Below are 24,997 nucleotides of genomic sequence, written 5' to 3'. Positions count from 1 at the left end.
GATGGATGGATGAATCAATGGTACAGAAGTGGAGGAAGCAAGAAGAAAGAGTTTAATAAAGTTTGATTTATCGGACTGCTTTGTTTCGCTTAATGTGCCTTATAATCCCGTGCACCTTATGGTCCGAAAAATGCGTACTGCACACTGCAGTTTAATGTTGCAAAGCACCTCTTTTTAACTTCAGTGGATATTATACATGGTTATGCTCAGGATATGTCAGCCCATTTCTACTGGAAATGCCTTTTGGTTAAACTTTCAGCAAGGAATTTGCATTTGCACTGTTACATTTTTATAAAGCTTTAATGTACATAAAAACCAGCTTCTTGTTTAAGTGAAAATAAATGGAAGGTTGTCTTTTTGTGCTAGTAATGTTGTGGAGTTGTATTTTGTCTCGCATCAATTATATCGTCGGTTATATCGTTATCGCAAATTTTCAGATATATATCGTGATAAATATTTTTGGCCATATCGCCCTGCTCTATTTCCAGCTGTGCGTCATGTAGCTGGAGTCGAGTGTTTTAACCGATGCATGAAACGATACTGTTATGTGACGGCTGCGTGCAGGCAGGAGTGGTGATATGAAGGACCCAAAATGCAGACTCACGGAAACGAAATGTGAACTCAAATACAGCTTTAATGCTGAACTCAAAAGGGTAACAAAACCAAGACTCCAAGGTAAACTTACGCAAACAAAACACACAACAAGATAAGGGTAGATCACGACACGGACACAGAGAAACACAGGGCTTAAATACAAAGAGGAAGCAATCAGGGAATAGGTAACAGGAGGGAAACACAGCTGGGGCAAATCAGGCCCAGGCTGTGTCCCAATTCAGGGTCTGCACGCTTGAAGTATGCATTTTAAGTGCGGTTACGTCACCGCCACGCGACGACGGCTGTCCCAATTCGAAGTGTGCTTCAAATGCATACTCCAAATGCGCCGTCGATTTCCCCAAATATCAAGCGTGGTCCGGTGCACGCTTCGTGGTCCCATATATCCCACAATTCATAGCGCGGCGGTGGGTGTGGATAATTTTGCCGCAAAATACGGCAGAAGGGAGCGGCCAAAGAGGTTGTTTTTTTTTCCCCAAACTTTATTGAAATCATAAAGCGAACAGTCATTCATTCCAGTTCAGTTTGTACAGTAGACATACAAGGCAAATAAGAGTAACAATATACAGTACAATGAAATAAGAAGGATAAATAAATAAAGGATAAAAAAGAAAAAAAGGGGGGAATGTGACAGACTTCATAACAACTTTGTACTTGAAAGTTGTGACAGCTCATTCGTTAAACATTTCTGAATGAATATCAATCAATGATAAACCTTTTTTACTGGAAGTTAATTTAAGAGAGTTTAAGTAATATTCAATTTCAATCAAAAACAAATTAAATGATGGGGTTGAGTTTTGAAATTTACATTTATGTATGTGGAATTTCCCTAATAAGATGGAGCGGCCGAAGAGTGAACTGTCAAAAGTACTGAATATGACGCCACTTATTTATGTGCGAATGTGTAATAATTAAAGTCAGTCATATATTCACAAACACAACAAGCTGAAAGTCAGTGATATATGTATGTGTGTGTGTGTGTGTGTGTGTGTGTGTGTGTGTGTGTGTATTTATATATATATATATATATATATATATATATATATATATATATATCATAATAATCTGTAATCTGACAATACTATAATATTGGCCATATTATATTTACATTGCCACAGTGAGTTGACTTTAGTCTCATGAACAACATTAACTAATTGTTACTTACTAACTAATCTTAAATGACTGTTCAGCACAGAAATGAAGCCCAACAATCATGTTTTACAGTCCCGTGGTCTCAGCCTCAGATACTCAACTAATCAAAGTGATGTCATGACAAAAATGAATGACCAACAAAACATTTTTCTCCTTCATTTCTGTCAAACAAAGCTGTATGTAACGTGTCTCGCGGTTCGTATCATGGTTGCTAGGCAACCTGATCAGCGCGACGAAGCGTATACCGTCCCATTTCACAAGCCTCTCACTTCCGCACTTCTCGTACTTATAGTACGCACCGTACGTAGTGCGCGTACTTCAAGTGTGCAGTCTCTTAATTGGGACACAGCCCCAGTCTCTAGTCAAAATGCCCGGGCCGATTTTTGTCCCAGTCCAGCCCTGCAGGTTAACCCTCTCAAGGCAGGCGTTGCCGATTTGCAACAGTTAAAAACTAACAACCTGATTACTCTACATACATATTTTATGAGTTTGTTTTACTCAGAAGTACCACTGCAGGACTTGGTTGTGCATTAGCAACAAAAAGTTAAATTTGAGGCTGAGAGAGTTAATACTGGCAGTGTCACCATGCCAGCTGACTGTATTTCATCATCAGCCAGTGTTGTTCTTTATACATCAGTATTACCAAAGTTTACCATAAGGCAGCATAGAAAGTATTTACTTGCTTTCAGGTTTTATTCAAATGTTAGTCTTTTCAGTTGTTTCCCCACTTTTTTCCTGTTTCAAAATCAAACACCAGTTTGTGAGAAGATTATCTTCTTTTTTTAACAGGCAGATAAAGTTTTACATTGGCATTGGCTAATTTGCCAATTGTATGTTAAAAATTTTCGTATTTCAATATTCAAAAATGTTTTTGCCCAAAACATATGTGCACTATATGTCAGTAAAAATACTATGCAAATATTGCTGTCCTTGAATGCTGAGTAAACACTGACAGAGCACTGATTGTATCTCTTGTACTTTATCAATGCAGTATCTAAAAACTTTGCACCGTAGTGGATAAAATCTCATTCTAATAAGAGTTAAAAGCGCATTCAGTTATTATGATTATAGGGTTATTGAATTATGGTTAACCATTGGTAGAATTTTTTTTAAACATTACATGTGCCACCCTTCTCCAAATCTGTGCCCCTACCTGCCCCCCCCCCCCCCCAAAAAAAATTTTTTTCTAGACACGCCACTGCCTTGTGAATGTTTTCAGTCAGTACTATATCGTGTTATATATATATCGGGTATCGTGTTTTGGTACCCAGCCCTACTTGCGTTTCAATTCAATTGCAATTTTCATGTCAACAATACAATTCAATATCCCAATGCATCACGCTAAATTCATTTCAGTTTGTTTGTTTTCATCAACAAATAAAGCAGGTTACATATACAGGGAGTGCAGAATTATTAGGCAAATGAGTATTTTGTCCACATCATCCTCTTCATGCATGTTGTCTTACTCCAAGCTGTATAGGCTCGAAAGCCTACTACCAATTAAGCATATTAGGTGATGTGCATCTCTGTAATGAGAAGGGGTGTGGTCTAATGACATTAACACCCTATATCAGGTGTGCATAATTATTAGGCAACGTCCTTTCCTTTGGCAAAACGGGTCAAAAGAAGGACTTGACAGGCTCAGAAAAGTCAAAAATAGTGAGATATCTTGCAGAGGGATGCAGCAGTCTCAAAATTGCAAAGCTTCTGAAGCGTGATCATCGAACAATCAAGCGTTTCATTCAAAATAGTCAACAGGGTCGCAAGAAGCGTGTGGAAAAACCAAGGCGCAAAATAACTGCCCATGAACTGAGAAAAGTCAAGCGTGCAGCTGCCAAGATGCCACTTGCCACCAGTGTGGCCATATTTCAGAGCTGCAACATCACTGGAGTGCCCAAAAGCACAAGGTGTGCAATACTCAGAGACATGGCCAAGGTAAGAAAAGCTGAAAGACGACCACCACTGAACAAGACACACAAGCTGAAACGTCAAGACTGGGCCAAGAAATATCTCAAGACTGGTTTTTCTAAGGTTTTATGGACTGATGAAATGAGAGTGAGTCTTGATGGGCCAGATGGATGGGCCCGTGGCTGGATTGGTAAAGGGCAGAGAGCTCCAGTCCCACTCAGACGCCAGCAAGGTGGAGGTGGAGTACTGGTTTGGGCTGGTATCATCAAAGATGAGCTTGTGGAGCCTTTTCAGGTTGAGGATGGAGTCAAGCTCAACTCCCAGTCCTACTGCCAGTTTCTGGAAGACACCTTCTTCAAGCAGGGGTACAGGAAGAAGTCTGCATCCTTCAAGAAAAACATGATTTTCATGCAGGACAATGCTCCATCACACGCGTCCAAGTACTCCACAGCGTGGCTGCAAGAAAGGGTATAAAAGAAGAAAAACTAATGACATGGCCTCCTTGTTCACCTGATCTGAACCCCATTGAGAACCTGTGGTCCATCATCAAATGTGAGATTTACAAGGAGGGAAAACAGTACACCTCTCTGAACAGTGTCTGGGAGGCTGTGGTTGCTGCTGCACGCAATGTTGATGGTGAACAGATCAAAACACTGACAGAATCCATGGATGGCAGGCTTTTGAGTGTCCTTGCAAAGAAAGGTGGCTATATTGGTCGCTGATTTGTTTTTGTTTTGTTTTTGAATGTCAGAAATGTATATTTGTGAATGTGGAGATGTTATATTGGTTTCACTGGTAAAAATAAATAATTGAAATGGGTATATATTTGTTTTTTGTTAAGTTGCCTAATAATTATGCACAGTAATAGTCACCTGCACACACAGATATCCCCCTAAAATAGCTCAAACTAAAAACAAACTAAAAACTACTTCCAAAAACATTCAGCTTTGATGTTAATGAGTTTTTTGGGTTCATTGAGAACATGGTTGTTGTTCAATAATAACATTATTCCTCAAAAATACAACTTGCCTAATAATTCTGCACTCCCTATAAGCTACTTTTGTTATTGCTCAAAACCTGTCTGAACACAGACTGCATTGTTGGTCCACTGTGATGTATGTGGCTGAAGAAAACAAATTGCTATTAGTTTTAGGTTTTACAATCCTGATCAAAAGTTTAAGACCGTTTAAAAAATGGCAAAAACATCATCTTAACAAGGTTCCAAGTAGAGCTTCAGCAGGCAAAGAGAAGAAATCTGAGTGCAGAAAAACATTGAGCATGTAATTTATTAAAAAAGCTTAAACTGAAACAGGCTGTTTTACAGCTGATCAACATTTTAGGACCACACCTCCAAAAAACATGGGTAAACCCCCAAAACAGAAATCAAAGTTCCAAACTTGAACTCAGTATCGCTGTTATTGTTGATCACTTCATGCAAGCGTTTCCATAAGATGAGTGGGAACATTTCTCCAAGTGGTGAAGCTGGCCACACGAATGGCGTCTACTGTCGGGAACTGTTGTCCTTTCTCAGTTGGATTTAGATCAGGGAAAGACGCAGGATGGTCCAACAGAGTGATGTTATTCTCCTGGAAGAAGTCCTTTGTCCTGCAGCATTGTGTACTGTAGCGTTGTCCTGTTGAAAAACCCAGTCGTTACCACACAGACGAGGGCCCTCAGTCTCTCTGCATCATTTGGACATAGCCAGCAGCCGTTTGACGCCTCTGCATATCCTGAAGCTCCATTGTTCCACTGAAAGAAAAAGCACCAGACCATTATGGCGCTCTCTCCACTGTGGCGCGTAGACAGCATCTAAGGTGGGATCTGCTAGTCCTGCCAGTAATGTTGGAAACCATCAGGATCATCAAGTTTATATTTTGTTTCTCATCAGTGAATTTGTTTTTGAAGCCCTTCAGTCTCAGATGCCGTTTGCTGCAGTCGGCACCACTAATGGCCTTAATTTGGGTTGAGGATTTTTTTGGGTCTTCCACTTGACTTTTTTGTTCCATAACCCCCAGGATCATTTAAGAAATTCCAAATTCTCACGCTGTGAGAGACCATGCTTATGCAGTTCGACCACGTTCAAAAAGTTTTTTTTGCTTTTGCCGAACATCATGACAGTGTGACTACCTGACAGAAAATGACAATGAATCCACATATTTGCACAGATTTGGCCTTTTAAAAGGCATGTGGTCCTAAACATTTGATCAGCTGTAAAACAGCCTGTCCCAGTTTAAGTTTGTTAAATGTAAGTTAAATGGTGTCTACCTCCCATTTCTGCTAGTTGCATGTTGTTGGAACCTTGTTAAGATCCAACCATGCAACAGAGAATTTTTTGCCATTTTTCAAGTGGTCTTAAACTTTTGATCCTGACTGTACTTAATAATCGATTCGTTTCTTCTGAATGGATTGAGAATGCTTTATGTCGGCATTGCAATGCATCACAATTGTAAATCATTACACGATTAATTGTGTCAGCTCTATTAAATGTAAGATTGTATATTTGCTTTTGAAATGGGCAGTTTGCTTTATTGTGCTTTGTATTTGCTTTCAGACTGCAAGGACTAGTCTACACCGAGCATCTGAAAAACAACATGCAAGTCCTCAAACACAATGGATCCAAAACCTGTTCCAGTTCCTCAGACACCATCAGAGACTGTTCTGAAAGCCCTCTACTATCAAGTCTGGACAAAAAGAAACTTTGTCATCCACTGCAAATATTAAGTGTTTTAAATTTTATTTGACTGTTTATTTGGTACTCGTTTCTTTTTGGTTGTATTAAGTTTGATATAATTACATCAGTGCCTTTTGTCATGATTTGGCTGTGTGGCAGGCAGGAATTGGATCCAAATGCAAACTCACAGGGACACGGGGGATAAACTAAAAAAAAAGCACAGCTTTATTGCTGGAAAAACAGATCACAAGTTATAGAAAACTAAACTGGAAAAAACTAAATATAACGCTCACCAGGAACCACAGGGATACTCACACACAGCATGAGGGAGCTCACGACACTGACACAGAGAAACACAAAGCTGAAATATACTGGGAAATAACGAGGGGAATGAGACACAGAAGGGGAGCACAGCTGGGAGAAATCGGACATAACGAGACCCAAGGGAAGCGAAACTCAATACATTCACGTAGGACACAGACCTTCAAAGTAAAACAGGAAATGTAACATAGATGCAGACTTGACTAGGGGAGACAGAGCAACTAAGAAACACAGAACAATAACAGGGAGACACAGAGGGCGGCTAACTAAATACTCAGAAAACTAAAGAGAATACAAGAAAGCCGAACTTAGACACTAGACTAAAGAATAAACTGGGGCAACAAAGAGAACTAAGATCATAATGCAAAAACTCAGACACAAGAAACTCAAAACACTGGGTCACAGACCTAGGACCGTGACACCTTTTTTAGTCATTAATTTGATTATTTAATATCCATCCATCCATCCATCCATCCATTCGCTTCCGCTTATCCTTTCCAGGTCCAGAGCCTATCCCAGCTGTCATAGGGCGAGAGGCGGGGTACATCCTGGACAGGTTGCCAGTCTGTCACAGGGCCAACACACAGGGACAGACAACCATTCGTGCTCACATTCATTCGCACATTCACACCTAGTGGCAATTTGGATTTTCCAATTAACCTATCCCCACAAGCTGCATGTCTTTGGACAGTGGGAGGAAGCCGGAGTACCCGGAGGGAACCCACGCAAACACGGGGAGAACATGCAAACTCCACACAGAAAGACCCCGGCCTGATGTTGGAATTGAACTCAGGACCTTCTTGCTGTGCGGCAACAGTGCTAACCACCGTGCCACCGTGCAGTTAATATTTAATATTAACTGTTTAACTTAATCATTGTCTCTACTGGTTTTTATTAATGTTTTTAGTAAATTATAACAAAAAGTCATAGAATGTAAATTTTATGCCAGTTGGCCCTATGATTTTTATTGCCTCATTTGTTGGAGCTTAATTTTTTAGACGACATTCTGGCTACAAGAGCTGCCAGTAATTTACTGTAAATATGAACTTTTGAATAAAAAAAAACATGTTTTGTATTATACAGCTCTTCTTTGCTTTGTCAATAGGAGACGGTAAACAAGCTTATTAAAATTGTATTTTAACAGGTTTACATTATATTAGCTTTTTTATTTCAATGTAATTATTGTGCAAAAACCAAAGTTCACTGTGTTTATATTTCTCAACAAAGTATACCGTTATGTATTCTGCATTATCACTATATTTTCACGGTGAAATTCTGGCAACCACAGATGCAAGTATTTTACCGTAATATTGAACTTTTTAATATTTATTTTATACAGTTTCACTATATTTGACAATGTAAAACTGTAATCAGCTTAATGGAACGTCTGTTGTTTTTACATGAGTTACCATGAACAGGTTTATGATTCTTTATTGTGAATTTTTACATTTATCAACATAGCATACCGTTATGTATTCTGCATTATCACTATATTTTCACGGTGAAATTCTGGCAATCACAGCTGCCAGTAATTTATCGTAATATTCAACTTTTTACTATGATGCCATATTATTTTATACAGTTTCACTATATTTAATGAAGTAAGACTGTAATTAGGTTAACAGAATGTCTGTTGTTTTCACATGAATTACCCATAAACAATTTTACAATTTATTTTTAAATTCATAGTCATTTACTGTAAATAAAATAATTATTATTTACTGTGAAATTTATGGTTACCAAAATAGTGTACCGTTTTGTGTTCTACATTTACAGTTTATTTTTCCCGGTGAAATTCTGGCAACCACAGCTGCCAGTAATTCACCGTAAATTCTACAACTTCTTTTACAGTGTACCCCTACCCCCGAGCTAGACAAATAAACAAATGAAAAGACTTTATTTTGTAAAAGCAGTGACAGAGAATTCTTGGTGTCACCTAAAAAACGTCACAAGTTTTTAAATCCCATGGCATTACAGCCAGAATAGGGGATGAGAAAAGGTATGCTCTGCACACTTTCTGTGCAAGCACTGTATTTTTTAAAGGTGTATTTTAGCCCAAAACACATCATTTCTAAGCCTAACCAGGATGATCTGTTGCCTAAAGGAGGTATCTGTGGCTTAAAAAAGAAAATACAGCAACATTTTTTTAGAAAGCAAACCACCACTTTAGAACTTTTTAAACTGACAAAAATCATTAATGTTAGGGCTTGAAATGGAGAAAGAAACGGAAGAAAAAAAGTGTCTGAACTTGACATATGCATTTTTCACCAGGAACAGCAATGAGAAGTATTGCCTTGCTTTTGACTAAAACCTTAGCTAGCTTACGGTTATAACTTTATCATTATGTTAGCGAAGTTATTACAACTTAAAGTTGTAAAATGACAAAACAAAACAAAAAACCCAGTAATGAATAATGCACTAAGCAACAATAGAGCTGTCGTGTATTAATACAAATCAGAAAGACATTCCTTTGCTTTGCAAACAAAATAATCCAGAGCTGTTTCACCAACGTCTCAAACCCTCTGATTCAAAGCTAGAATAGCAGCTGTCTTAAAGGTGCATGTGCAAATCCACACATGAACACATATTTATAGTACCATCAGTCAGTATTGCTAATATTAGCAGTTGAATGATAAAACATCGGCATGGTCTGTTTATTACTTGACTAAATTGTACAAATTAACTCCCATGATGCACTAAGGGATGATTCAGGGTCACCTGATCTAGCTCTAACTATTTTATTTTTATAGATCACAAATTACATGTACTGAAACAAGCATTGTTTTGATATCAGCCCTGAGCAATCCCAGCCCACTCAGAAACAACACCATGCAATGACAGAGCTTTAGTCTGGATGCTTTCTGTTTTCACTTTCTGGTCAGGGCTAAAAAAATTCAGATGAAACACTAAAGTTTGAATGATTTTGATTTCATTTTTTTTTTCATTTCTCATCAATCATCCAAACCACTATTGGCTTTTCTGTGGTTTGGACCCAGGGAATCCTAACCAAGATCCTGCTCATTTGGAAATCTAAAATAATCTTTTTAAGGTTGGGAATATGTAACTGTGGTGTTGGGGGGATAGATGTTTGTCGAAAGTGTAAATGTTCATTTTCAGCAGTTTGAGATAATATCAATGTACCCTTATTGTTTTCCACCATTAACTTATAAAAATCATCTTGGACAATAGATGAAACGCTTCTATAAATTGAGGCTCCTGTCCATAAAAAATAGTAAGTGCCTCAGTCTGAGTTCATTTTTACAATTTTATTTTTGCCTTTAAAAAAAAAAGAAAAGAAAAATCTGTACTTTTCTTCATTCATGTCCAAAACGATCTGCTAATGATCGTCCTTTTTTTGCCTTCAAGTCCTCAAGTCTAATAACAGAAGACAGGAAAAGATCAGTACAGAAACAACTTCCCCAAACCAAAGCACAAATAAAACAATAAGTAAAACAGGCTGATCTAAAGTATGATTAAAGCTCAGCCTCATTAATATAAATGTCACTGACAGTTGCTAATATATTGGAAAACCAAAATACTTACTGATGTCTTTCTGTCCAACAGCAGGAGTGCTGGTCCCTCAAAGACAGCAAGAAGCAAGCAGAGGGAGAAAACACAGAATTTTTTCAGAAGCTGATTTGATCCTTAAAGGCTGTGCAGTCATAATAACGTACAACACAGAGGGTCAATGTAGACCCCATACAACCAAATTAGACTAACACATATAGTAGTAAAAACACCATCTACTACTGTGTCTGAATGTGTGGTATTGGCACTGTCAGTTTAGGCCTAAAGAGACATGTTTAAAAAAGACCACCTAATTTAAATATAATCATTACATGCTTGTTAAAAGCTAACTTCCAATATATAAAGTTTCTTATAAGCAAAATGACCAGATCTAACATATGGCAGTGTTCATATGTAACATAATGTTTCTTATGATTCAACTGTGGAATATAACTTAATTCTTTAGAAGGACAAGCTGTAATACTTTATTCTCAAGTATAAAGCCAACCTAGTCTTTAACCATTTAACAGGCCACTATTCTGGATTATAGCTTTCACCACAAAACTTGTTTTTAAACACGTTTTTAAAAAAAAATACTATTGTTAATATTATTATTTCAATTGTATTTAAACAGAAAAGTGGTTAAATATAAAAGCAGTTTGCTTATGTTGTTAAAGAAAGTCTAGATTTGACATTAATAGATGCCACAGATGTTCAAAAGCTGCCACAAAGCATAAAAAAATAGACGTCTCCGAAAACGTCTGAGCACTTTTGCAAACATGTGATGTCTTGATAAATCGAGCAGATACTTGAACTTTACACAGCTACATTCTCGCCTGAAAATATCTTAAAAGTTTATTTTGTGACATAGAAAATGTAATATTTAAAGGTTTTTTAGCTGCGCTCCTCCGCCATTGCCGCACAGTCTCCGACAACCGCAGCCGACAAATGCAATCCTCCGTTTCCCCAGATTACCCTTTCTGGGTCACCAAATAAACTTTTAACATATTTTCAGGCAAGAATGTAGCTGTGTAAAGTTCAAGTATCTGCTCGATTTATCAAGACATCACATGTTTGCAAAAGCGCTCTGACGTTTTCGGAGAGCTCTAGCTTTTCTAAGTAAAAAAAACTCAAATAAATTGAGTTGATCAGCATTTTTGCGTAAAAAGTACTGGTAAGTTACTTAAATTGAGTTCTAATAACACATTGAAAAAAATTGAGTTCTGCCTACTTAATAGTTTTAATTAAACACAATACAGTGCATATGCTCCTTGGTAAGTACAACAGGCTTCCATTGCAATCAACTCCTGAAGACATAACACACTGATAATCTGCCCAACTGCAGCCTCACACATCTCTGTGCAGGAAATCACAGACAGTTGTCCTCACACTTTCACCCACGGTGACAACTTTCAATGACGTTAAAGCTGAGGAAATAAAATGAGAACGTGAGACTAGAAATGTAATTCACCCACAGAGAGTGCTCATTTCAGTGTTACACATGATTTCAATTAAATATTTAACCTTCAAATAGGGAACAATGTTAAAATAAAATTACTTAAAGATACAATTGGAAAAAAGCATCCTGTGTAATTAAGTTTTGTTTATATAGAATTGAATTTCATCTGACCACATGGCACAGTGAAATTGAAAATCCATCCTATCCTTTTTTACAGGAATAAATCTCCAAAATCATCAGACTAAGGGAAAAGTGACCTATTGTCTTGACAGGTTCAATTCAATTAATTTTTATTTTATATAGTAGTGATGTGTGGATCGATCCTGAAATATCGATTCCTCCGATACCAATCATTTATGTTCTAGAATCGATTCTCACATTAAAATATCGATATTTTAGTAATTTAGGGTAAATTTGTAGTTTATCATTAACAGGAACACAGTGGAAAGAAATTAGAACATTCGGATTGTCTACATTCAAAGGAACTACTTCCTCTAACGCCTTTCATAGTCATGTGCAAAATACGGCTGTATAAATGTCTTGCAGCCCCTTGGCGTGTGCACTTACAACAATGGCTGAGCGTAATTGTGTGGACGTATTTTACCTCCACAAACAGCTGAGACATGGTTTGCGATACATGTGGCAAAGAAAGTGAGATGTTGTGGCCATACTTGCCAACCTTGAGACCTCAGAATTAGGGAGCTCCACGAGCTCCCTCGGTGGAGTGAAACTGCCGTCTGCTCCTTGCTATCTAAAATATAACCGGGCGCTGACTTAAGCTCCCGGCCGTCTCACACTTCTGTTTAATCAGTTTTCTGTTTAACGTTTATTCAGCTGTGTGAAAACCCCGGAGGAACCCTCCCGAGGGACTAATAACTAATAATCTCTAATAACTTTAATCTCAGCCAAACCGATTTACTCACGAACAAATAAAACACTGAAAAAGCCAAACAACAACATTTTTAAGTTATCAAAGTGACTTATATATCATGTTTAACTGTGGAAAAGAGCCAGATACCTCAGATACCATATTTCTATGATTTTTGGGGCTTTTTTTTTTAGAGGAAGAAAATTAGAGGCCATCCAGGTCTTTATGTCTTTAAGACATTCCTGCAGTTTAACTACTTGGTGTGTGTTATCTGGCTTCATGGACAGATAGAGCTGGGTTTCATCAGCATAGCAGTGTAAATGTATGCTATGTCTTCTGATGATACTGCCTAGGAGAAGCATGTAAAATGTAAACAGAATTGGTCCTAGCACTGAACCCTGTGGAACTCCATAATTATCCTCACCGTGTGAAGACTCCTCTCCATTTACATGAAGAAATTGGAGTCTGCTAGATAAGATTTAAACCACTGCAGGGCTATCTTTAATGCCTACAACATGCTGTAAATGCTGTAATAAAATCTAATGGTCGACAGTATCGAACGCTGCACTGAGGTCTAGCAGGACAAGCACAGAGATGAGTCCACTGTCAGAGGCCATAAGAAGATCATTTGTAACCTTCACTAAAGCTGTTTCTGTGCTGTGATGAGCTCTGAAACCTGACTCAAATGCTTCAAATAAGCCATTCCTCTGCAGCTGAACAGTTAGTATTTAGTATTAGTATTTATTTATTTATTGTCATTGTCAAGAACAATGAAATTGCGTTTTAACTACTTAACTACTCTTTCACAATTTTTGAGATAAAAGGAATATTGGAGCTTGGTCTATAATTAGCTAAAATAGCTGATGGCTTTTTAAGTAGTAGTTTAATTACTGGTAGATTAAATTCCTGTGTCATGTAGCCCAGTGGCGGTTCTAGGGGTGGGGCCACAGGGGCACTGGCCCCAGGTTAAATTTGACTCAACCAACAACTGTTTAGAGTAGAGATTTTTCAGTGGAACCTTCTGGCCAATTGGCATTAGCTGGCTTGTGACTGGATTGGAACTGCGACTCAGGTAGAGGATGAGAATGATGTGGCTATAGAGGACTTGACGGATGAGGGTGAGGTAGGAAGTGGGGAGACGATGAACGTTTGGTTGGACACCAAAATGCAAAAAGGCAACAACAGAAATCAGTTCAGAAGAAGGGACTTCGGTAGTTCGGAAGAGGATTGTCAGAGACGAATTCAAAATAATATTGAAGTTTAGGAAGGAGGATGAGAACATACAGTTAAGTCTGATCACATTATCGAGGGGACTGAAGAAGAAGATTGCGGATATCAACGTGTTCCCATCTCTTAGGATTCTTGCTTGTTGGATATCCCCTAAGATGGAGGAGTAAGGAAAACAAAGCAATGCACATTGAAAAAGGCTGTGGTAGAAAGGAGGTTTGTGGGAGAAAATAAAAAACAAGACGAGTAATAACAATAACTTGAAAAACTAAAATGGACTATTCAAGATTTGGAAGTGAATCGAGTTAAAAACTATTAAGAACAATCAATGGGGAAAGAGTTGATAGCTTGTCAGTGATGTTGGATTTTCAAGATCCTACTCTTCCAGAAAAAGTTAAAATATATCCCTCCCCTTCTTAGATGCTACAAATGTCAGAGATATGGGCACAAAGCTGCCTGCATGCAGTGGACAGGAAAGTTGTCCTAGGTGTGGGGGATAAACATAGGTATGAGGAATGTGGGGACAATGTACAAGATAAATGTTGTCATTGTGGAGGATGAGTGGGGGATGTGAATGCTATTGGTAATTATAGACCAACAGCATTGACTTCTAACATATGCAAAATAACGGATAAAATGATTCGTGATAGATTGATGTACTACATAGAAAGTAAAGGATGCATTTCATGGTATCAAAGTGGGTTTAGGAGAGGAAGAAGTACCATGGATCCAGTTTTATTTTTAGAAAATGAAATTAGAAAACCACAGGTAAATAAAGAAAACATAGTAGTAGTATTTGTTGATATTGAAAATGCATATGACTTTACGTGGAGAGATGGTTTATTAACCCTTTCATGCATGAATTATGACAACCTCAAAGAGGACTTTTTTCTAAGTATTTTTATTCATCTTTAGGCATGAAAAAAGATTTTTGAACTTCTTTTTTTTAAACATGTAATTTTCAAATAGATTTTTACATGTCCACTTAGGTTGACAACATATGTTTTGACTTGTGAATTGGGTGTGGAGTGACACATCAGTGTCCAGTGTAGTGGCTTATGTGCAAGTATACCATCAACACTGACACAATTACAAGAAAACAGCCTTTTAATAGCTGTCCACTGTAGTGACCACTATGTGTGAAAGGATTAATTCAGTTGAAAAAACGCACATTGTTGGATTTTCAGATGGCTGAAGGATTTTCTTTTAAATAGACATTCTACAGAGTTATATGGTTGAAAATGGAACACCACAGGGGAGTATAGTGAGCCCTTATTATTTTCACTTATGGTTAAAGATGTGTATAAAATATAGAAGGTGGAACAGGGTACTCACTTTTTGCAGATGATGTGCCATGTGGACTAGAGGAAGGAATTTAAAATTTATTGTTAAAAAATTGCAGGGAGCTATAATAAAAGTTGAAGAATGGTCTCATAGATGGGGATTTAAGTTCTGTGTGGATAAGACTAAGTATGACTGCTACAAGCAACAGAACTGGTGCTGAAGTGACACTAAAGGTGTATGGTCAAGAATTAGAAAGAGTTCAGCAGTTCAGATTTCTTGGTGTGTGGTTTGATGAGAGAGATGCTTGGGCAGTATATAAATATAATAACTAAATGTAAAAAGGTTTAAAATATAATGAGATGTTTTGTAGGTACAGACTGGGGAGCAGATAGGTTGTCACTCAGAGCTATGTATACTGGTTTAATTAGATCACTGTTAGATTATGAAAGCATAGTATATAATACAGTAGCAGAGACAAGTGCAAAAAAATCAGACTGCATTCAGAACCAAGCTTTAAGACTCTGTACAGGTGTAACAAAATCAACCCCAACAGATTCTCTTCAGGTGGAAATGGGAGAAATCCCTCTTGATATCAGAAGAGAACAACTCACATTAAATACTGGGTGAAATTGCAAGGGAGGGACAGGATCACCCCACACAGGAAACAATTAAACCTTGTTGGCAGAAAGAAAAAATGGAGTCAAAGACTTTTGGATGGACACGAACCTGGAAAGCAATAGAAAACCAAATAGGTCAAATTAATAGCAAGTAGTCCCACTGCAAAGGTAGACCGTGTGTTTTTACACAGGATAAATAAAGGTAAGGGATTTATTTTAAATTCTCATACAGTACAGGATTATATTAATGATTTTTATGATTTTATATAGATCTATATCTATATAGATAGATAGATAGTCAATCAAGTGGGTGTGGCATCCACTGTTCCAGATTTTCAGATAAAAGCAGGAAACAGGCTCAATAATGGACTCTCAGTGTACACAGGGGAAACGTTGGCATTATTGTTAGCTGTTCAGTGGGTGGAGGGGAAAAAAGCCATTATGGACAATAATCTGTAACTTAACAATGTCAGATGAATGAACACTCCCATGAGTCTTTGGGCTAGTGGCTCCTCCCCTTAGCCCGCTACCTAGACCCCACCTGAAGGGGTTAGTCAGTCCCCGACAACCCTATCACCCACAGAAAGTCTTTCAAATGGCCAGGAGTCCACCTTAGGCGAGCAGGTCGATTGAGGCCAGCAAGGGGAGAGTCATTCTGATTAGGACATGGAGTACAGCTGGCACCCCCTTCTCCAACAGCAGGTGACGCGAGTGGGTGATATGGTGCGAGTCTGTCGTGATGCAACACGAGCATGCACCTCAGATAACTGTGTCATGACATGACTTCCGCAGGCTCTTGACAGTGACTGCAAAGCTTGGGGGACACACCCTTCTTGCGGTCACCTTATCCCCTGGCACAGAGGCCAGGGGATAAGGTGACCGCAAGAAGGTGGGCCTATGACTTTCTGCCATAATCCTGCATAGTCCTGGGCCTGGTGAGTGTAATCATGGACCACTTGTAGCCACTCGCTGAGCCTCCTGAGGTAGTCCACATCTTGCCCACCAGCAAACTCAGGCTCAGGCTGCTGCGTGAAGAGGGAACCACCCTTCTTCACTGGAGATAGTCTGAACAGCAGCTACACTTGGTGCTGCTTACCCTCGTTCTTCCACCTGGCCTCCTGGGTACTTGACGTTTAAAAGCCAGGTTAGGGACGCATGGTCCCGGAGGAGGAAGTGGCAGACATGCAAACATGGTTGGAAATGCTGTACTGCTAGTACTACAGCAAGCGGCTTGCGCTGAGTAACTCAGTGGATTTTCTTAGCTTGACCCAATGAAATAAGCCACAACACGTTCTCCATCTCCACCCTGAATGACACAGGACAGCCCCAACCCCGACATTGTTGGTATCCGTGGCAACAATGGCACTCCAGAGTATCAGGGTAGGCCAGAACTGGGGCTTTTGTGAAAGCCTCCTTTACTCAATCCAGTTGAAGGGCTGGCCCTTGTTGGTCAGGGAGTGGAAGGGGCTGGCAATGGTGGCAAACCCTTTGATGAACTGGCGGTAGTATAATGCTAGGCTAGGAAGCTCCGAAGCTCTTTGACGTTCAAAGGTGTCGGCCAGTCCTGGACTGCAGCCACCGTCGCTGGGTTAACGGCTAACCCTTGCTAACCCTTACTTTCCTTTGTTCCAGTCTCAAGTTGTCCAGACAACGAATATTCTATTCAATCACTTGTCCCTGTTCTTGAATCTCTTTCTCCAGTATGTGACTCAAGATGTGGCAGGACACTCCATCCTACTTGTGACACCAAGAAGTAGGACACCAAGAGAAGAGATCTCTGTCTCGTTCTTACGAGACAGATCTCTATTTTGACATGCAGTTCCTGGGTTCCATACACTGCTCAACTACAGGTATTGAAACTTTTATTAACACCACCTCCAAACACAACAGTGGTCAGAGGTCATTAACTGGTACAGCAGTCTCAGTCATGGTGGCTGTTGCTGGCCACACTCGATACAGAACAAACAGCTGCAATAATGCTGTACATTAACAATAACAATGGTAGATTAACACAAGATAACTGGAATAGCTGTTACAACACTAACTTAACACGTGAATGTCAGATGAAAAGTTCCATGAGTTCTTGGGATAGTGGCTCCTCCCCTTAACCTGCTACAATATTTTCAAAGTGGTATCCAAAAAAAACCAAATAAAATAAACTCACCTGAAATCTTAAAAGTGTTAGCTTTATTTTGATAGCAAGATTTATAAGCAATCTTGGTATACAGAGTTTGTAATTTCAGAGAAATACTCCATTCATTTTATGTCATGTTTGAAGAAGCTCAGAAAGCCCTTGGTGTTTAACTGGTTTAAAAAGCAAAGCAAACATTAGTTAAACAGTTAATTAAGGCCTGACTTGTTTTTAGGAAAGAACCTTAGCATTTTGATAATAAATTTAATGCTGATTCATGCACTTGTTTTGTAATTTGCATTTTGTGGGTTAATATTTACTAAATTATTGGTATTGAGAACATGAACCTAAAAAGAAAGGGTCAGTCTCAAGCAGGAATTCAGCAAAGTAAGTCTGCCAGCTGTTGAAAATGAGCAGGGAGAGATCAGGTCAAGAGCAGGGCACCTCCAGCCTCCTTTCATCAGGTCAGAAATCATTTAGGTGTATGTCTGAAATGTCTGATTTGTTATCTTTTTTTGTAGAGATATTTAATTTTTTTAAACAATTATATAGAACACAGACATGAAAAGAAGAAACCAGTTGCCCTGTAAACATGTTCAGGACTCACAGGCAAGTATAAGCTGCATGTACACAAAGAAATAAAAAGGAAATAGCACTTTGAATGAGTATATGCTGTTGTATGTTGATGTTGTACTAATACTTGGCAACTCGATGAACATTGTGGCCCCTTGATGGCCCATACTACTGACGTAGCCCAATAATAGAGACAGGTTGATCATATCCAAGGTTGAAGCATTAATTAATGGGAGGACTTGTTGAGCAGTCTTAAAGGAATATGGTCTTAAAGGCCTTAAAATTTCAATGGTGTTCAAACTGGCTGAACTTATTGTTGTATCTAAGAGATGGTTATGAATAATTTCTTTCTCTAATGGTTAAAATCTTATTTGTGAAGAAAATCATGAAATCATTACTGGTTAAGGTTAAAGGAATGCTTGGCTAAACAGAGAAACTAAGAGTGTTGTTTTTATTTTCTTCAATTAGTGATAAAGAGTAAGATGTTCTAGCTTTATGGGGGGCTTTTTAATAGAGCAAAAAACTATTTTTCCAAGCTAAATTAATATTAGATTTTAATTAGTGAGATGTCATTTCTTCTCCAGCTTACTGGTTATCTTAATGTCATGCCAGGGAGTCAAGTATTTCTGATTTGATTCTTTCTTTTTCAGAGGAGCCACAGTATTCAGAGTCAAATGCAGTGAGGATGTAACTCTTTGATCATCTCGTTAATATAGTTTAGGTACCTGCTCTGTACTGTGTTGGCACAAGTTTAGTTACAGCACTTTCTGAAAGACTACTGCAGTGAGATGTATTCCCCACTGCTGTGTAATCCATACTGTAAATTTGAACATTATTGGGAAATGATCAGACAAAATAAGGTTTCTGGTGGAACCTGCATCCTGAACTTATGTGTTTGTGTGGAGTTCCTGAGTTCACATTTCAATTGGTTTTCAAATTTTTCCAGGACTCAATACCTCAACACCACTGCCATCACAAAAGGCCCAGCAGCAACTGTGTTCACTGCCAAAAAGAGACACCCTTCTAAGATGCTAATAGCCTTTTACTGCTCAGAAAGCTAGAGCATCAAAATGTAATCCCAGATCGTGTGGTATGCATGATAAACAGAGGTAGAAAAAAAGACACTACAGCTTCTCTGTTAGCGTACCCGTGACCCAGTGTTTTGGTTTATGGACTTTTGTTGTGGTGATCTGTTTAATTGTCTCGGTTTGGTATACAGCGGTCCCTCGTTTATGGCGGTAGTTACATTCTAAAAATAACCCGCGATAGGTGAAATCCGCAAAGTAGCCAACTTTTTTTTTTTTACTATTATTATAGATGTTTTATGGCTGTAAAACCTCTAACTACACACTTTATAGACTTTTCTCCGACAGGCTCGAACATGTCCGCACTTTTCTCTATGGTTTAAACACTCTAAAAGTTCAAACCTTTGTAGAAAGTCCAGTATTATCGAATGAAAATTGCAAAATTGCACACAAAAGAAATTTGCGAAACAGCGAGGCCATGAAAGGTGCACCGCTTTATACCGAGGGACCGCTGTACACTGTAAACCCGAACAAGTTGACTGAACTTAAAACTTTTGTGGAAACTGATTACCTCAAAAGATTTAAGTACACAAACTCATCTCTTCTAAGTATGGGGGTACTCAAAATTTGTATTTATTGTTAACCTAAAAATTTAAAATTATATTTTATATTTTATAAATTGAGCTTTACTCAAAGACTGTATACTTTAATTTCAATATTTTTGTGTTTCTTGTAGTTTGTTATTTTGATGCAACACAATGCAATTATATTACAACCTAAACTCAAATTATCTGATTATTAATTAAAATATATTCATGTTTCAATGTTTGAGTGTATACACTCAAACATTGAAACAAATATCTATATATAGTAATAATATATAGTCTATATATAATATAGACTACTAAAAAAAAAAAGTACGGAAATTCAGTTACTTTACATTTTGTTTATTTAACATTTTTTCATGAAAATTTAAAAACATCACAAATGTTTTTATAAAACCACTAACATGGACATCGGCACCATAAAGGGAGCATTATAAATTCTGTGTAGAACATTTATCTTTTTATAAAATGACGACATCAGTCCTAATTGCATCTTTCTCAAAATACACAAAAATGCAAAACAAAAAGTCAAATACTAATCACTTTTTTTAAAAATAGAAATGAAAAACAATTTTTTAAAATGGGTACAAAGACGATCGGCTTCCAAATAACCAGATAAGGCAGTCAAGTATAGGAAAATTAGGTAAACTGATGGAGTTAAATCCACCCAAAGCCTGTAGTAAACTTAAAGTGCTTAAAGTGCTTCAAACAAAGTGCTCAGTAACAGAGTGCGTGTCCTAACAAACATTGCCTTATATTCCTTAAGAGCATGTAGCCAGGGGTTTCAGGGGTTTGCCGTCATCAAGCCCCATGAAGATATTTTGGACTAAGGCAAATGTGTGAACCAGCTTCCTGGGGTAGTCTAAATGCAGAGCATAGATCAAGCCAAACAATAAAGCAAATGCATCTGCAAATCTGGGAATATCACGCATCACCTAGTCGCCTTTCACCACAACAGCCATGCTTGAGGAAGTAAAATGGACTGGACTGGGAAGCGCTGTCGGTAACCACAGTGAGAAGGGCAACTGGAGGGTCAATGAGGGTCGACTCATCCAATGCGTCCGCCTGGAATAGACACAGTATCAATGGTAAATGGCCTGTATTTGTATAGCGCTTTACTAGTCCCTAAGGACCCCAAAGCGCTTTACACATTCAGTCATCCACACATTCACACACTGGTGATGGCAGCTACATTGTAGCCACAGCCACCCTGGGGCGCACTGACAGAGGCAAGGCTGCCGGACACTGGCGCCACCGGGCCCTCTGACCACCACCAGTAGGCAACGGGTGAAGTGTCTTGCCCAAGGACACAACGACCAAGACTGTCGGAGCCGGGGCTCGAACCGCCAACCTTCTGATTACAAGACAAACTGCCAACTCTTGAGCCACGATCGCCCCAATTAAATAAGTAAGCTTAGTTTGAGAGAATGTGACAAGCATGACCTGTAATCTAGCAAAACATTCAGCAGTGTAGTGGGTTACTTTGTAACGAGTTAGGGTACTCTACTTTTTTGAAAAATGTACATTAACGTGTTAGCTTCTTGCATTACATAATTTGTATTTTTGTTATTTTTCTAAAAAAAAAAGTAATTTTTTATTTCATGACTTTATCTCAAAAAGAAACTAAATCTTGACTTCAGCCTGGTTTTTGGGCCACCTGCAGCATAGCCATAGTGCTGTGATACGCCTGTGCCCTGCTCCTGACCTGTGTGTGTGTGGGTTTTCTACAGAGAGGGTATTTTGTTTGTACAATTTGGTAGCTTCTAGGGTATTAAATTGTATTTAAAAAAATCCATAGCATTTTATCTTACTGGCAGAATTTAAGTAATGCAAAAATACACTTACATTACATGTCTAAAAGAATTCTGGGTCCTCCTCCCACAGGTATACAGGAAGGGCACGAAGTACTGCAGTGCGTTTCACGTTGATATCAGGCGCCTCCTAAAAAGGGAAAAGAAAAGTTCCTTTAACGCAAAGTTTTCAGGTGTCATTCTTTGTGGAGAATACATGTTTGTGAAACTGCATGACATCAGACTCTACCAAATTTTGAAGACTTTTCTTTTAAGATACAACCTTTCTGTCTTATGTGACAGAGAGTCTGTTTCTTAATCATTTGACAAAAACCCTACACAGTATTTTAAAATAGTGTTCTCCAGATCAGAGCTGTAATCTATGTAGAACATGGGGTTCAAAGCAAGGAAACATTGTGTGTTTATCAGTGAAACTTTTAATTTGTGTTAATTTTATCATTATCAATATATGAAATCTTCACCTTAAGGGACTTAATGAATGGTTTCTTCTAAAAATTAGAAATGATTGAGTCATTTCACATCATGTGAAAATATTAATTTTTAATACAAATTTGGCCCTACAAAAATGGAAACTCAGTAACAAAGATAATGGAGATTCTCTAAACACGAGCGAATATCACAGTAAAATTGTTGATTGTGATTTACACATTGGATGTATCCTCAGTGATTTGGTACAATTATACAACATTTTATAAGAACTGAACAACTGATGAAACAACTTACTTATGTGACCACATATGAAGTGTTATAACTTACCACAAAAGGTGAACTGTGCCACTGACCCTTGGTAGATCTGCACATGATAAAAAAAAAAGCATTATAAATACTAACACAGCTATTAATAATTAGGGGTACATTTAAGATGTTAATGTCACAAAATAAAATAGACTGGTAGAAAGAAGTACAAGGAAATGGTAATGGGGGGAGCCATGAAAATAGATCTTTTCAACATGATTCAGTGTGACAAAGCCAGGGCATGATTAAAAAAAAAAAACAGGTTGTCACGGTCCTGGGTCAGTGACTCAGTGTTTTGAGTTTCTTGTGCCTCTGAGTTTTTTGTATTATGTTCTTAGTTCTCTTTGTTGTCCCAGCTTGTTCTTTAGTGTAGTGTCTTAGTTTGGTGTTCTTGTATTCTGTTTAGTTCTGAGTATTTGGTAGCTGCCTTCTGTGTTTCTTAGTTGCTCTGTCTCCCCTAGTCTAGTTTGCATCTGTGCTAATTCCTGTTTTACTTTGAAGGTCTGTGTCTCATGTGAGTGTATCCTACTTTGCTCCCTTGTCTCGTCAGTTCTGATTTCTCCCAGCTGTGCTCTCCTTCTGTGTCTCATTCCCCTCGTTACTTCCCATTGTATTTAAACCCTGTGTTTCTCTGAGTCAGTGCTGCGTTGTCCCTCAAGCTGTGTGTTTCCTCGTGTGCCTCTCTGCAAGCTGTGCGTTTATATTTTCCCAGTTTAGTTTTGTATGCTCGTTTTCTGTGACCAGCAATTAAAGCTGTGATTTTAGTTCATCGTCTGAGTCCTGCATTTTGGGTCCAACTCCTGCCTGCCGCACAGCGATTCATGACACAGGTCTTTTAACCTAAAAATGTTTTAATGGCCATGAAGAAAGGTCTCTTCAATAGATCTTTGAACTCACCTGTGTTTACTGTCTCCACCTGAAATTAATTGCAGTCTGAATTTTTTTTTTCTTCTGTCTTTTTGTCTTCGGTCTTCAGCCTTGGAAGAAAAAATAAAATTGAAAACCTTATTAGCCCACTAAATATACAACACCTTGCTATATTTCAATTGTTTTAGATAGAAGTTGCCACTGCTAGCTAAGCCACATTTCAATGATGCTAATGAGAAGAAAAAAAACCTGCCGAACAATGAGGCTGTTGTTGTAAAAACGCCAACTTTCTTGAGTTGGCAAGGGGTCGTTAAAATATCACTAAGACCCTTTATGTGTGATTCTTAGTAAAACTGTTTTAATCGGTTAAAACTGTAAAACTGACGACATAATCTATGTTTGAAAAAGAGCGCGAACAACTATTCACCACCTGGGTCTGTGCTTTTTAACACAACAGCGCATTCGAAAACAAGTTATTGGCTGCAACATATTAATATACTTGCTTTTTTACGGAAAAAATAAACATAACGAAGGTTCCGTCTTACTTACAAGTTTCTCCAAATGTGTTCTCCAGTCGCTCGAGAAGGGCAGCCATATTGAACAGAATTTTCTGTCAACGTCGTTCAGGTTGGAGAGAAAACGTCATGACGTCCACATGCGGAGCTCGGGGAAAAAAAACATTTACTCAAAAATCATAATTAAGAAAGCAGTATTTACTCTTAACTTCTAAGCCATGTACAATTATAACTGTTTGAATCATTAACCGAACAAAAGTTTTAAGTTCTTTCAACTTTGTGAGGAATTTCAATTGTTATAGCCACAAACTCTATAAGTCAGACTGTTGGGGTTTACAGTGCAGTTTAATTTTCTTGTGGCTCTTTGTTTCATGGTTTGTGTTTCTAGTTCTTAGGTACTTGTTCATTTAGTCTTTTGCCTTTCGTGTCCTGGTTGTCTGGGTCTTGCCTCTGTCTGTCCTCCCCAGCATCTCCTGTAAAGTCTCTTGTCTCCAGTCTTACTTGCCTGTTTTCCCAGTCACGTCTTTGTGGGTGTGTCCCAGTGTATGTGTCTCTCATCCTCTCTTGTCCCTCACTCCCTCCCCCTCTCCTGTCCATCGGTCTGTTCCCTGAGTCCACAGCTCACACACAGTGCTCCCTGACATTGTCATGTGTTCTGCTGAAAAGTAATTTGGCTACTCACTGCTCAAATTGGATAATATTGCCCACCTCACAGAGACACAAACATTATAAAGGACTCATCACACCCCGGCCATAATCCCTTCCAGTTGCCACCATCAGGCAGGTCATTCATCCAGACTTAGAGTTTGGAGCCACTTTGATCCATCTCAACACTATCGTACACTGTACAGTATCCATTTTAAGAGATGCTCATTTTTTCGTGTTACTTATTATATATTATATCAGTTTACATTTGTGTGAATGTTGTGATTGTGTCTCTTGTATCCACCAGATGGTGGAGCAGCACTCCTAATTTCATTGAAGAAGTGCTGTTTCAGTGACAATAACGGGAATAAAATTCTATTCCTATTTCTACTTCAATATCTACTTTAAAGTAACATGTCCACCACTTTTTCTTACAAATAGTGCGATTCCTGCAACTTTGTTAT

The 24,997-nt window shown here is 38.4% G+C and overlaps 1 long non-coding RNA gene across 1 annotated transcript; it reads right to left on the bottom strand.

Annotated features, from left to right (window-relative positions):
• Positions 1–20,273: 20,273 nt before the first annotated feature.
• LOC145428757 (uncharacterized) lies at positions 20,274–24,742 on the bottom strand. Its single transcript, XR_013909072.1, has 4 exons — positions 23,923–24,742; positions 23,404–23,483; positions 21,806–21,901; positions 20,274–21,025 (listed from the first exon to the last, which is right to left on the bottom strand). It is a non-coding gene; the product is annotated as an uncharacterized LOC145428757 (long non-coding RNA).
• Positions 24,743–24,997: the final 255 nt, after the last annotated feature.

The sequence above is a fragment of the Astatotilapia calliptera genome, chromosome 5 (assembly GCF_964374335.1).
Source record: "Astatotilapia calliptera chromosome 5, fAstCal68.1, whole genome shotgun sequence".
Lineage (NCBI taxonomy): Eukaryota > Metazoa > Chordata > Actinopteri > Cichliformes > Cichlidae > Astatotilapia > Astatotilapia calliptera.
The sequence above is the reverse complement of the archived record's forward strand: the minus strand, read 5'-3'. Positions and strand labels throughout refer to the sequence as shown.